At 43.4% G+C, this 11,329-nt stretch overlaps 1 pseudogene; it reads left to right on the top strand.

The window, feature by feature from the left end:
- Positions 1-829: 829 nt before the first annotated feature.
- LOC111750200 (protein JTB-like) lies at positions 830-3,932 on the top strand (annotated as a pseudogene).
- The last annotated feature ends 7,397 nt before the right edge of the window (positions 3,933-11,329 follow it).

Raw genomic sequence — 11,329 nt, 5'->3', positions numbered from 1 at the left:
TTAAAGATGATGTTTTAAAATTCAAAGTGAATCTTCAAATTTTGTGGTCATATCTAGAAAGTGGTCCTCCATCTTGAAATAAGCAACATGAAATGAGCTTCAACTACACCTTGAGAGGGTTTCCCTTCTAGGAAAAATTATTGTAGTAATACGTAGAGGAAGAGAGAGAAGTTCTCTTGAGCACAATGTGGTTTCACATTACAATCACCTGAGGAGATTTAAAAAATCTCAGTGCCAATTTAGTCAGGGCCTTGCTAGGTGGGACCCAGGCATCCATATGTGTCAAAGCTCCCCAGACAATTCCAATATGGAGCTAAGGGTGAGATCCACTGCTCTGGAGCCCAGCTTTTCAAACTTTAATAGGCATTAGCACCTCCTGGGGGTTTAGTGAAAATGCAGATTCTGATTCTGCAGGTCTGGGGTAGGGTCAGAGCTTCTGTAATTCTAACAAGCACCCAAGTGACGTCAAAGCTGCTGGTCCCAGACTAGGCAGTGAGTAGCTAGAGGCTAGAGGCCTTTGAAACTAAACTCTGCCCCAGGCTTTTGTTTTCAGCCATCTCATCTCATCTCATCTCATCTCATCTCATGAAAAAGAAACTTCAACTATCTCATAAACCAATGAAAAGACCAACGTAAAGGACAATGCTTCTGATGAAAACATTCAACAATGAAAAGTGTCTCCTTAAATCAGTAGGTATTTATAAGGGAATTTAAAGGGCAGAAGTGTTCCTGGCTTTTTGGAAAATATTATCATCCCTATCCTCATGTTACCACTTCCTCAAGATGACTGTAGGAGTCACGGAGTCACTGTATTGTGTATCTAGAGCAGATGGTCAAATACAGGGGCAGCTGGGGTGCTGGCACTGCTATATTTCTGCTGGTAACATCCTGTACAAAGAAAGCCGAGCTCTCTCAGAACCTAAAGAGGTTTATCTGCATTCTGGACGTAAGGAGAACTGGCCACTTTGTCAAGAGATCCCACTCAGCCATTAAGATGGTGCAGCAAGTAAGAGCTACAGCTCCTACCTAAAAGGACAGCAGTTTGAATTCACCAGGCGCCCCTTGGAAACGCTCTGGGGCAGTTCTATTCTGTCCTTATAGGGTCGCTATGAGTAGGAATCGACTCGACTGCAGTGGGCTTTTGGTTTTGAAAAATGTCCTCCGTAATATTAATAGCTAACTAAACTGACAGGTTTTACTATTCATTTAATCCCCTCAACAATCCTAATGGGTAGTTAGTATTGTTATCTCTATTTTACAGATAAGAAAACAGAGCCCAGAGAAGATGAGACACTTTTCCAAGGCCACATAACTAGAAAGTGACAGAGCCAGGATTGGAACCCACTCCTGTTATCTCCAGAATTCCCACTCCAAGGTCAACCATGTGACAACAAATCTAAACTGTTCTTTGGAATTACCTATGAATATTTCTGCTGCTATAAGCACTGTGTTCATCTTTTTCCAGGACTTTGGTCTAATCATTTTTTAAAAGCAGCCTTCTAATTTTTTAATTAGCTTGGTTCCCCAAACATAAAGCTCTTTAAAGATCAGATGTTAATGTAATCCTCTTTGGGTTATCGTTGAAAAAGATCAGTTGAGCTGACCTTGACAAAATCGCCCAGGAGGCTTAGTGACAGACAGTTCCTTCAATATCAGAGAATACAGACAGCTGCTGTTATGGAAAGGGGCATTTTCTGTACCTTTGATAGCAGGCAGTTTTGTTTTTCTTGACAAGACCCTGAGTAAAAAGACTTAATATCCATCTTCCATGCGAACTGAATGGTGCCCTACTGACATTAGATCCTCAGCCCCAGGGAATACCACGCTGGCTGCTGAGGGGCTGCATGAGGCGGACTCAGTGACCATGAGAAGAAACAGAGCATGACAGGAACAGAATTACAGCGCCAGAAAGGGCCAGCTCATCACACCCTCATCTGCCTGCTTCCACTGCAAAGCCTCCCAAAGGAATAAAGGCAGCAAAGGCCCACAGTTCTCATAATACTTTCATAAAGACAGTCAGGGTTTCCAAGATGTCAACCTAAAACACAAGAGTTTTCTAGAGCAGAACAAAAACCCATCAGCTTTGATAGGACATGGTAACAAATAACTTTATACATGACAAATAGAAAAGTATCCCTATTCCAGTCCTGGGGTAGGATAAAAGATGAACTATACTAAACCACCCCCTGGGCAAAATGGTGATGTGGATGCACAAGGTGATGTGTGTGCCAGACCCCTCCCCCATCCACAGGGCTAGAGTGGGAACAGCCATGACCTTGCTCTCAGACTAGCCGCCACTGATTGGATGAATATATGAGCCCAACTGGGCCAATCAGAGTCCTCCCCTGGAACTTTTTTAGCTGGAAGTGAAAGGATCTTCTGTGTCAGCAGTAGCAGTAGCAGTGGCGGAAGCAATTTAGGCTTGGGAGCTGCCAATAGCCATTTGTCCTTTTTTCCAAATGGAGAAAGCTAGTCTGAGGAGCAGAGAAGAAAAGGAGATGGAGAGGGTATGGGTAGTGCTCAGGAGCCTGGTTCTCATTGTTTCTAAGGCCCAGCTGCATTCCTGACCAGCTCACAATTTAGTTGTTCATCCTCGTTGTTCACTGGTGTTGAGTCAGCCTTAGGCACTCTGAACTAATAAATTCCCCCTTTGTCTAATAGTTAGTAAGTTTCTGTCACCTGTAACCAAGAAAGTTCTGACTCCTATAGGGGATGTGGGTGAAATTTGGTTTTAGCCCTTCCCACCCTCATTTTTATATCCCTTTCCTTTCCTCTAAGTAGACCTCGTGGCACCAAAAGGTTGGCAGTTTGAACCCATCAGCCACTCTGAGAGAAAGCGGTGGCAGTCCGCTTCCGTAATGATTACAACTTTGGAAACTCTGTGGTTAGGTTGGCAGTTCTAAGGTCACTGTGAGTCAAAATCGACTTGACAGCAACAGGTTCCTTTCCCCTATTGTAGACAAACAGTACTTTCCAGGCAGGGGACACTGCTTTCTCCCGTTTCAAAACCTGCGTGCTGATGGCTCCTTCCAAAAGGTCTGGTCCTCAGCTTTCTGACATGTGGCTTTAAGAAAAAGCTAAAAATTAATAAAATTACTTCTTTGGGAGAAAATCTGCATTTTTTTTTTTTTTTTTTAACAATGGGGAAAGGAATATATTCAACTCAGTAAGTTGATGAGTACAGGTACTTTGAGACAGAGCAGATATTCCAACTGTTATTAAATGACAACACAGTATTGATCCTAGAGGTTTAGGAGTGGAAAGGGAAGGGCATTTATTAAAAACCCACCATATGCGTGACAATGTGTGAGGAACATTTTATATAAAATACCCTTTTTCATTTAATCCTCATAACCACTGTTAGATAAGAAATGTTGGTCCCGTTTTGTAGATGAAGCAGAGAAGTATTGGGATTGTAACTATTTTCTAATGCCTTTACCCATACTCTTTCTCTTACCATTCAAACATTATGAGGACTTTTTCCTACATGCCCTCCCCTTAAAAAACCAGTTGCTGGGGACAAGATGGCTGAGAAGAGAAAGGAAGCCGAAGCATGTATAGGGAGCCCTCCCCTAAGGCCGCTGCCTCTGCTAGTTGCCCTGTGCCTTGGCTCTAAAGTTCTGCAAAGCAAAGGTTCCCGTGCAGGAGGAGAAGCAGTTGGTGAGCACCGCAGTCTTGCCGTGCTGGTGGGCAGAAGAGCTTGTGGTTCCACAGGGTATGTGGAGAAAAGTCATATGCAGCTCATCTAAGAGAAGTGAGTTCAAAAGCTGCCACTCAACAGTGACGGAACATCACCACTCAGTGGTGACGGAAATTGGAAGCTGCCATCGTGAGTGTGGCCTTGATCTTCACTTGCCTTGTCGTAGTTCATCAGCGACTATTAAACAGAAAGGTTCTGGAAAAGGCTTGGAAGCAAATTGAATCCATATAGCCACATTTCACCCTTTTGTCCTCAGAGATCCCGCCTCAGATAAAGTGGAATGGACTGACTTGCCCCCTGGTTCTTCAGAGCCTTGAGTGCAGTGGCGTCACTGGGGGTGTGGGCCGCTGTCAAGTAAATTGACTCATGGCAACCCTATGTGTGTCAGAGTAGAACTGTGCTCCACAGAGTTTTCAGTGCTGATTTTTTAGAAGTAGATTGCCAGGCCTTTCTTCCAGTGGACCTCTGGGTGATCTTAAACCCTTAGGCTAGCAGCTGAGTGTGTTAACTGCACAATTAGGGACTTCTTAAAAAAAAAACAAAACAAACCCAGCGCCATCGAGTCGATTCCGACTTCTTAGATAGGACTAATAAGCTACCCTAGAAGAAGGAAGGATATTCTCGGTGTTTGAGTTCAAAGGTTGATTTTTAAATCTATATTAGGATAGATTGACTTTAAAATGTAAGAGTCAGGGACTTGAAAGATTTTTTTTTTTTTCAATTCCAAAAGCTTGTTTCTAAATACTAAAGCCAAAGACTGGAGGACTGGAGCCCAGACTTTATACTGTAAACCGGGAGGTGACAAACTACGGTGTGCAGGGATAAAATTTTTATAAATAAAGTTTTATTAAAACACAGCCACACCCATTTGTTTACATATTGCCTATGGCTGCTTTTTTGCTAGAATGGCAGAACTGAGTAGTCTGAACAGAGACTGTATAGCCAGCAAAGCCTGAAATATTTACTATCTGGCCCTTTAAGACAAAGTCAGCTCATCTCTGCATACCATAGGATGTTAGGACAGGTGTTTTTCACCCCAAAAAGGGCACAGGGACCACCACCACAGAACAACTTGGAGGGAATCTGAGAACAGAAGAACCTTTGCCCAGAGGTGACCAGAGGGAAGGGTCTGAGGGCAGTCCCCCGCCCCCCAACTCTGGTGGTCTCCAGAATCTTCCAGTACTTTCCTGTGTTCCTATGAAGTGCCAGAGGCGACTGAGAAGGCTGTCTGGCTGGACTCAGTTATGACACAGGGATGCCATCAACAGAACAACAGGACCAAGGACATCATCAGTGGATGCAGCAGGGACAGAACCAACATTTAAAGACTATGGAGGAAAGAGGACGTCACATGCCCCTGATGCCCCACCCCCACTGCCAGGATAATTCCAGGACCTCACAGTTAAGAACTATGGCTGCTAACCACCAACTGCTCCTTAGAAACACTACGGGGCAGTTCTGCTCTGTCCTACAGGGTTTCTATATGTTGGAATAGACTCGACAGCACCGGATTTTTGGTTTTGACTTAAGTTACCCATAGACCATGTGGTTACCAAAAAAATTGAGTTTTAAACCAGAAGTGACTGGGCTGCTGGGAGGGTTTATGTCTACCCCACTGCTAAGTGCATCTTTTAACTCATCTTTTGGAAGTTCTGCCCCAGGGAAGTGTCATCAGCATTAGGACAAAAATACTGGTGTCTAAAAGACAGCACCCTCCAATAGACCTTTCTGCTATGATGGAAATGTCCTGTATCTACACTGTCCAGTGGTGGCCACTAACCACATGTGGCTATTGAGCACCTGAAGTGTAGCTTGTGCAACTGAGGAGTTGAATTTTTAATCTTATTCCATTTTCATTCATTTAAATTATAATTTATATAGTCACAGCACAGGTCTAAGAGATTAGGCTATTTTCCATGTTCAAAATGTATCAGTACCACTTCAATGTGAAAAGAAGTAAAAGAAGGACTCTAGTTCAGTCTTTCTCTTTGACCCATGGCACACCTGAGTTAAGGCTCCTATCAATTCAGCCTGGCCTAGGGCCTGTCAAGATCAGAGATCATGTGGTGATAGTAGGTAAAGGAAACCTCCCACGTAATAGATTTGCCCTTGGTCATCAAGGTCTGTGACCTTCTTCTTGACTTCTGCATGTTACTATCATGAACTTTGGGATTAATCGCAGGTCTTCCACCTGTGACAGAAGTTGAATGCTCAACAACCCCACCGCTGCCACCACCGCCAGCCCAGCTCTTAAGGATTTTACCCTGGATCTTTTTGTTTAATTGGAATACTTCTAGATGTCCAGGGGAGAGAACCCATGTGGCCACCGTCTCCGTCTATGCCTGACACAATTCTCCTGTTTACGGGTTGCATCTTTGGAGTCTGCATCCTCAGACCCACTACCTTTAGCTGATGAAGACAGCAGCCACGGAGCAAATGTTAAGGACTGAATTTATGTTGTAAGCCCTAACCATTTTTTTTTTTTAGTTTAAGGGATTGTGGAGGGCGTGACCTCTATTTTCTAGTCTCCTCGTTCATCTCTGGGGTAAATTCTTTGGCGTGTTCCTGGCAGGTCCTCAGACATCATACGGATCAGAGAACCCAACTGAAGAAGCAAAACACAGATTGTTCGACAAGAGGATGCCTTGAGAGTCTTTATTTTGATCCTCCCTGGCCATCTGCTGCTGCTGTGGAAAGATGGACAAAGAGATCTGAGGTGAGGAAAAACACAGATCAAAAAAAGAAACCTGGGTTAGGAGCAGAGCGGGAAGTGCAAGGCTGGTGGTGGGTTGGAGGGAGATTAAAAGTGCCTGCCCATGTTACCTCCTCAGCTGCACGTTTTTCCGCTACCCGGCTCTCTCAAATCCCCTCCTGATCCCGTCTCCCACACTCAGCTGTATTTGGCCTGCCTTCATCCCCTCTTTCCTCCTACTCTCAAGCCTGTAATTATTTACACCAGGTGCATTGCTTCCACTCATCTCCTGTGACTCTATCATTCATGGAGCCCTGGACGGTAATTTGCCAACCTCCATCGAAGTTTCTTTTTAAAAGCAGGATATGCTGGGTGTAATGTTACCTCACTAAGAAGCCCAAGACAATAGGAAAGGAAATGGAATTTAGCCAGGGAACAAAAGAGTCTGGAGCTCACGTCTCTTCAGCCCTGGAGAGCAGCACAGAATTGACTGCAGGCTCTAGGGGGAAGAGGCTGTGCCCTGGAGAACAGGGAGGGGCTTTCTCCTAGGAGCCCATGTGGGAAGTGCTCAGTGGCCTTAAGTGGGGCGTGGGGCATTTGCTCTGATGCCAAATTGAAATAAAGGCAAGGAAGCAAAAGGCTGTAGTTCATCCACTAGGCAGACTGCAGCGGGGACCACACAGAGGTCATTGGACTTAAAGGTGGACTAACTGGGTTCACAACCTGGTTTGATGAGTTAACAACAGGCACCATTGGGCGGTCATTTACCCTCTCCAAGCCCAGTTTTTCATCTGAGTAATAGTGAAGAGTCCCTGGGTGGTGCAAATGGTTAACACATTCTGTTGCTGAAAGGTTGGAGGTTCGAGTCCACCGAGAGGCATCTTGGAAGAAAGGCCTGGTGACCTACTTTCGAAAAACCAGCCATTGAAAACCCTGTGAAGCAGTTTGACCCTGACACACATGGGGTTGCCATGAGTCAGAATCAACTCGATGGCAACTAGTTTACTGGTCATGGTGATGACAGTTTTCAGAAGCCCTATGGAAGCACTGTAGTGGCTGGCACATGGTAAACACAGTGAGTGTCAACTATGTTGTGAAATTATTTTTATTGGCTTTGCCTGACCCTATGCCAGGTGGTTGTGGGGGAGACCAGCATATTGTTTTGGGCATTTCTTGCTAAAGCTGTCATGTTCTATATCTTGAAGGAGAGAATGACCCATCTGAAGCTAGTAGCTTTACCTGTCACTTACTTCCGTGGGGCTCCCTGAAAGCATCTTTACTCAGGAGGGCAGACTGAAAAGGCTGCTCCCTCTGTTACCAGGTAGAAACTCCACATTCTTCCTTGGCATGACTCATATTGAACAATGAATGAGAGGCCGAGGTGAGAGAAGAAAAAAGGCACCTTTATTTTGTTGTACAAGGACACAGAGTCAATAGGTGCTTACTGCTGCCAAGACTGCTCACCAAGAGCAGGCAGCTTACTTTTAAAAGGGTTTACAAATAGGGAGTTCATTCTTAATCATATTACGCAGGCACAGTGGGGTTTACAAATAACCTCCAAGCAAAAGGAGGATTCAAATGCAAAGCTGGGGAGGTGGGGTGGGAAGCCCAGCAAAGGAAAGGATTTTTTTCAGTACAGCACTGTAGGGGAGGAAGCCAGGTAAAGAATACCACAGCACTGTGGGGGGGGGGGGGTTCTGTCTCACTCCTCCCATTTCTTTTTGGACATTGGTCATTCAAGACTAGTGTCCATTTTATCTATAGTCTGGCTCGGAACTCTTTGGCATATTTACAGAGAGGGACAAATATTGGACCCTAGGCCTTTCATTGTAGCTACTGACCTCTTGTTGGTTTATAACTATTTACTAAAGATTAAAAGAGAGTGGCTTTTTTTTTTTAAATTGTGCTTTAAATGAAAGTTTACAGATCAAGTCAGTCTCTCATACAAAACCTCATATACACCTTGCTATATACTTCTAATTGCTCTCTCCATAATGAGACAGCACATTCCTTCCCTCCACCCTGTGTTTCCGTGTCCATTCAGCCAGCTCCTGTCCCCCTCAGCCTTCACATCTACCCTCTAGACAGTCCACATGGTCTCATGTGTCTACTTGATCCAAGAAGCCCTTGCCTCACCAGTATCATTTCCTGTCTTACAGTGCAGTCCAATCCCTGTCTGAAGAGTTGGCTTTGGGAATGGTTCCTGTCTTGGGCTAACAGAAGGTCTGGGGACCATGACCTCCGGGGTCCCTCCAGTCTCAGTCAGGCCATTAAGTCTGGTCTTTTTAGGAGAATTCGAGGCCTGCATCCTACTGCTCTCCTGCTCCTTCAGGGATTCTCTGTTGTGCTCCCTGTCAGGGCAGTCATAGGTTGTAGCCGGGCACCATCTAGTTCTTCTGGTCTCAGGCTGATGTAGTCTGGTTTATGCAGCCCATTCTGACTCTTGGGCTCATACTTACCTTGTGTCTTTGGTGTTCTTCGTTCTCCTTTCCTCCATGTAGGTTGAGACCAATTGTTGCATCTTAGATGGCTGCTTGCTGGCATTTAAAACCCCAGGTGCCACTCACCAAAATGGGATGCAGAATGTTTTCTTAATAGATTTTATTGTGCCAACTGAGCTAGATGTCCCCCAAAACCATGATTCCCAAACCTCCACCCCTGCTACGCTGGCCTTCAAAGCGTTCAGTTTATTCAGGAAACTGCTTCTGGTTTAGTCCAGTTGTGCTGACCTCTCCTGTATTGTATGTTGTCCTTCCCTTCACCTAAATTAGTTCTTATCTACTATCTAGTTAGTGAATTCTCCTCTCCTTTCCTCCCTCCCCACTCTGGTAACCATCAAAGAATATTTTCTTCTCTGTTTAAACTATTTCTTGAGTTCTTATAATGGTGGTCTCATATAATATTTGTCCTTTTGCAACTAATTTCACTAAACGTAATGCCTTCCAGATTTCTCCACGTTATGAAATGTTTCACAGATTCGTCGTTGTTCCTTACTGATGTGTAGTATTCCATTGTGTAAATATACCATAATTTATTTACCCATTCATCAGTTGATGGGCACCTTGGTTGCTTCCAACTTTTTGCTATTATAAACAGTGCTGCAGTGAACTTGGTTGTGGATATATCTGTTCCTGTGATGGCTCTTACTCGCTCTAGGATATATTCCAAGGAGTGGGATTGCTGGATCATATGGTAGTTCCATTTCTAGTTTTTTAAGGAAGCACCAAATTGATTTCCAAAGTGTTTGCACCGTTTTATATTCCCACCGGCAGTGTATAAGTGTTCCAGTCTCTCCACAACCTCTCCGACATTGATTATTTTGTGTTTTTCGGATTAATGCCAACCTTGTTGGAGTGAGATGGAATCTCACTGTAGTTTTGATTTGCATTTCTCTAATGGCTAATGATCGTGAACATTTCCTCATATATCTGTTAGCTACCTGAATGTCTTCTTTAGTGACATGCCTGTTCATATCCTTTACCCATTTTTTAATTGGGTTGTTTGTCTTTTTGTTGTTGAGTTTTTGCAGTAACATGTAGATTTTAGAGATCAGACGCTGATCGGAAATGTCATAGCTAAAAACTACCCAATATGTAGGTAATCTTTTTACTCTTTTGATGAAGTCTTTGGATGAGCATAAGTGTTTGACTTTTAGGTGCTCCCAGTTATCTAATTTAGAGAACGAGTGGCTTTTATGTCCTGTTTATGTGAATGTCTCTCCAAAACTTTTTTTTTTTTTCTTCAGATTGTCTTTATACCTCAGGGCCCAGTTGATGTGTCTTTATAAGTCTTTGTGAGTCTAGCTTCAGGTGGGTCACCTTCTGTATGCTCAAGGACAGGGAATAATGATTTCAATATTATTTTCCAAATCATTCCCTCTTGTTCATCAGAGATTGGAGATAACACATCAATGATCAATACCTGGACTTAGTCGAGTTCCTAAGTGGCGGTCACTGCAGGCTCTTTAAACTCACGGTGCTGGTTTTCCACCAGATACCATTTGGTTCTTCACCAGGATAATAAGTAAGAGTGATATTCTCAATCTCGTTGCTGGAGTGGGCAGATTCAATGTACATCAACATTTTAGCCCTTTTAGGTGTGTAAGACAATAGAAGATAAATTTTATTATGCCTAATACTATCAGAATGCAGACTAAGAATATTATCCCTTGCAGTAGTGATCTAGCCCCTGTACTTATTCCTGATAGTAACCAACCAAATAAATCTGGTGTTTGTAAGGGTGTTACAGTGTGTAGCCACTAATTCTGTTTATATCCTGTTCTACTTCTCCTGTGTTATTTATCTAAATGCAACAGGAGGTATTTGCTACAGATAGACTACACTTTCTTGGGCTAATAAAAAATCTTAATGCTATTTTGTTATCTTACATCATCTTGGCTAATGAGGTCAGAAATTATTTCTGTTGTGTCTTTATCTCATTAGCAATTTTGTCTGTTATTTGTCCTATAATGATTGATAAATTTCTTAAAGATTTTTCCAATTCAACTATACTGTAACTAAGAATTAAAGCTACCAACCATACTTTGAGTGTTGGACCAACAGGTTTCTTTAGACTCTTGTTTTATGGTGTGTAACAATTTAACATTACCTTTTCAATATTTACTAGTATCAGTTCTATGAATATCTGAAGGTAATCTTAAAATTCTCAAAGTGCATTGCTCATGCATTCACCAGGAATCTAAACAAGGTATTGTCCATGTAAACTCCCTGTCGGTTGGAAAAAATCCAAAAACCAAACCCACTGCCGTCAAGTCAATTCCAACTCATAGCGACCTATAGGACAGAGTAGAACTGCCCCAAAGAGTTTCCAAGGAGTGGCTGGCAGATTCGAACTGCTGACCTCTTGGTTAGCAGCCGTAGTACTTAACCACTATGCCACCAGAGTTTCCTGTCAGTTGGAAAGGGATCATTTAAAAC

This window comes from Loxodonta africana, chromosome 10 (assembly GCF_030014295.1).
Source record: "Loxodonta africana isolate mLoxAfr1 chromosome 10, mLoxAfr1.hap2, whole genome shotgun sequence".
In the NCBI taxonomy this organism is placed as follows: Eukaryota; Metazoa; Chordata; class Mammalia; order Proboscidea; family Elephantidae; genus Loxodonta; species Loxodonta africana.
This window is presented reverse-complemented; position numbering and strand designations above follow the sequence as displayed.